This window comes from Vitis riparia, chromosome 9 (assembly GCF_004353265.1).
Source record: "Vitis riparia cultivar Riparia Gloire de Montpellier isolate 1030 chromosome 9, EGFV_Vit.rip_1.0, whole genome shotgun sequence".
Taxonomy (NCBI): domain Eukaryota; kingdom Viridiplantae; phylum Streptophyta; class Magnoliopsida; order Vitales; family Vitaceae; genus Vitis; species Vitis riparia.
Genome location: NC_048439.1, coordinates 11,983,972 through 11,987,575, shown reverse-complemented (window position 1 = coordinate 11,987,575; position 3,604 = coordinate 11,983,972).

The following is a 3,604-nucleotide window of genomic DNA, read 5'->3' as shown; positions in this document are numbered from 1 at the left end:
GAAAAATCAAGACTCGCTCCCAGTTTACCAAATAAGCTTTTAAAGAAGTTTCAAAGAAAACCCAATATAAACCAGTACTACTCTTCCTATCTCCTTGCCTGCACTTAAGGTGGGCTTAGTCTAGCACAAACAGGCTAGTCAAGGCCTATCTTGGAGGCCCATTAATTTAATGGATTAGACATGAGCCCAGTTTTTGAAATGTTGAGGTTTGTCAACCAATTTGCCTTTGGGCTATATTTTAAAAATAAAATATATTTAAGTCATATTCAGTTTTTTTTATATGACATTTTTGTTAATTTATGATAAATTCATTTTTTTATTTAGTTATATATTATGAAAACTAAATTGGATTTGAGTATTTGAAGTTTAGGATTGAAAAGAAAAATGAGAAATAAGTATTTATTATTTTTTACCAATGTTTTTAGAATCGGACCGGTCATTGAACCGGAAAAGTTACCGGTTCACGGTTCACTGTTCACTGGTCGGACCAACGGTCGAACCGATGATCTCATAAATATATAATTTATAAATTATCAAAATTTAAAACAATTTTAAAAATTAAAATAATAATTTATATATTATTTAAAAATTAAAATTTTATTTAAAAATAAGAAAATTAGTTCCAAATTAGAAATTAAGATTAAAATCATAATTTTAATTTAAAATGTTAATATTTATTTTTAAATAAAAAATTTATTTTAAATTCAGAAATTAATTTAAAATGGTAATGTTTTTACCATTAAATCATATCTCATACATATAAAAGACATTTTTTAATTTTTACTTTATTAGCTCCCAATCTCTCAAGGCATTTTAAAATTTTTACTTTATCAACTCCCCTTGCACAACACTGTTACTGTGAGGACCCACAAACGATGACACCATTGGAGGGGGAGCAATCTGACTGTGAGGGGTTGCCTTGCCGACGTCACCGTTGTAAGATTAGTCTACTTGACGAGTCACCACTGCCGATACCAAAGCTTCTCTATCCGGTAATACTTGATTTTTAGGAAAATCAGGTAAGTAAATCCTAAATTATGCCCTCATCCTTCGATGGTTTCTCATCTTATTTTTGAACATGGCACGGGTTGGGTTTTTTCTTCTTCATCTTCTTTGATCTTCTGGGTTAAAAGTTCCAATTTTAGAATCCTAGGTGTTTGCTTTTGAAAGGGGAATTTTTTTTTTTTTTTTTTTTTTTTTTATTTTGAAAATTTTCTGATATGTTATTGTGATTGGGAAGAAAATGAGAAGGTTTGAAAGATTTTTTGTAACCTAACCAAGTCACGGTCAACTATGGGTAAAGGGAGAACGTTCTGGAAGAACGAAAAAAAAGGGAAGCCATCATTTTGGAAGCCAAGGAAAAAGTTCATTTGAACCATTCGGTTTGTTAAAAACTGGTCGGACCGATCTGTCCGTCGGTTTTGATGGTTCAGAGGCTGGCCAGTTCAAAGCAGTGAACCAAACTGGACTGGTGACTGGTCGATAGTCAAACTGGTCGGACCGGCCTATCCAGTCCGGTTTTTAAAATGTTGTATTTTACCTTAATCTATATAACATATTAAATGACAAATAAGAAAAAGATAAATATTTTTAAACAAAAAAGTAGTCATGTATGCCTTAGCATTTCTTTTGGATATTCAAATCCATAAGATAAATATTTTTTTGTAATGTATTTTTAAACAATTTTTTTTTTTTTTAACAATTTTATCTAAAATGTGTGTTTTTTTTCTTGTTATGGGTTTTGGTCAATTTCTATCCCATCAATTTTTTTTTTGAATTTTTATAAGATATTTTTTACATTTTCATAAAATCCAACTACTAATATTTTGTAAATTTTTTATATTTTTATTCTTGCTTTGTATTATTTTTCTTAGAAATTTGTTTATTATGAAAGAAATAAAATATTAAAAGCAGTCAAAATTTTGAAAATATATTTATCAAATTTGTGAATAAGCCTTTAAAATTGGGAAAATATTTTTTTTCTAATTTTAGTTCCAAATATTTATTCAATATCGAAAAAATTACTTTATTGAAAAGTTTTGTGTGTTTTTATTGATTACCATTTCAACACCTCTATTCCCTTTTTACATTTAGAGCTATATAACAAATCTCCAAATTTATTTATCTCTTTTATAAAAGGAATGAAGACTTTGAAAATTGAAAAATTTTATGGTATTTTTATTATATTTTATTATTTTTCTTCACGTTTTTTCATGAAAGGTCCAATTTAAAATTTTAAATTCATTTCCTCACTTTTATTTTTCATGACATTTTCTATTAATCCAAATGGGGCTAACAAATTTCTATCCAATTCAATGATTTTGGACTTGTTTAAAGAAAATAAAAATCAATAATCATACATTAATATGATTTATCTTACGCCTGCATCATTAGTGAGCCCAAATCTTTTCTGTTGAATCATGAATGAAGGCTCAATTTTAAAACCAAGTCGAGGTCAGAAGCTTGAACACAAGGGTTTTCTAGGCCAAGTGACCTAGCCCCTTTCTCTTCACTTAAGGCTAAAAGTAAAAATATAATAGCTAAGTTAACAATAAAAATAGAAAATAATAAAGAAATTTCAAATGTCATATTGGCTCAAAGTTTCAAACTAAAATAAAAAAAATAAAAAACTTATTTTATATTTCAGAATATATAAAATATAATATAATTGGTAATATTTAATAGTTTCTTGAGAAATTCTATTCTTTTTATTCATTTTACCAAGATTTAAATTTTTTTTTTGGTTTTTCTTTTTCATATCAAGAATCATGATTAATCAAACTTTCTCAAGCCCCAAAGAATTTTATTTTATTTTTTAATTCTTATCATTATTTTTTTGTTTGCACAAAGTTGCATAAGCCAAACTATATTACTATTTTTAATTTAATTTAATTTTGTTTTTTTTTAGTTTTTTTTTTGTTCCTGTATGTTTTTGTTGCCTTCGTAGGATTATATAGTGGGGGGAACTTACTTTATTCTTCAAAAGAAAAAAATCAAAAGTAAAAGGAATATGAATATTATAAAAATTAATAGGAATAAAACATTAGTCAAATATTATTTTAAAAGTATGTGTAGACCCCTCTTATGGACCAAATGATATTTCTTACCATCTCGGGAGAGCTGGGCATTTTATTTGGAGGAGTGGGGGACAACCTCTGCAAAGGAGCGGATTGCATGGGACGTGTGATTACTACTCAAAAATTGCTCCTTTGTAGCTTCTTATAAACTCTTTTAAACACTTTTGAGTAGTATTTATTACCTTTTAACTTAATTGGCACATTAAGGACCTTGCAAGTGTTACCAATCAGTTTTTGGCAAGTTTTGATGTTTTTGATAGCTTTTTGATCATTCAAACAAGTCAAGAATGAGGGAGAACTTGGTATATTCCATGGAAAAGCAAGATTGAAGCTAAATTACATGAAGAATCCAAGTTTTGGAGCGCTTCGAAGCCTTTGCCAAATCAATCAAGTATGCAAGGAAGAGAATCAGAGAAGGAATCTAACACTAAAGAATTTTGCAACCCTTGCAAAATTTTCGCAAGCCAGAAGAAATTTTTGCAACCCCTTTTCAGCCTTGCGAAATTTTTGCAACCCCATATCTGACT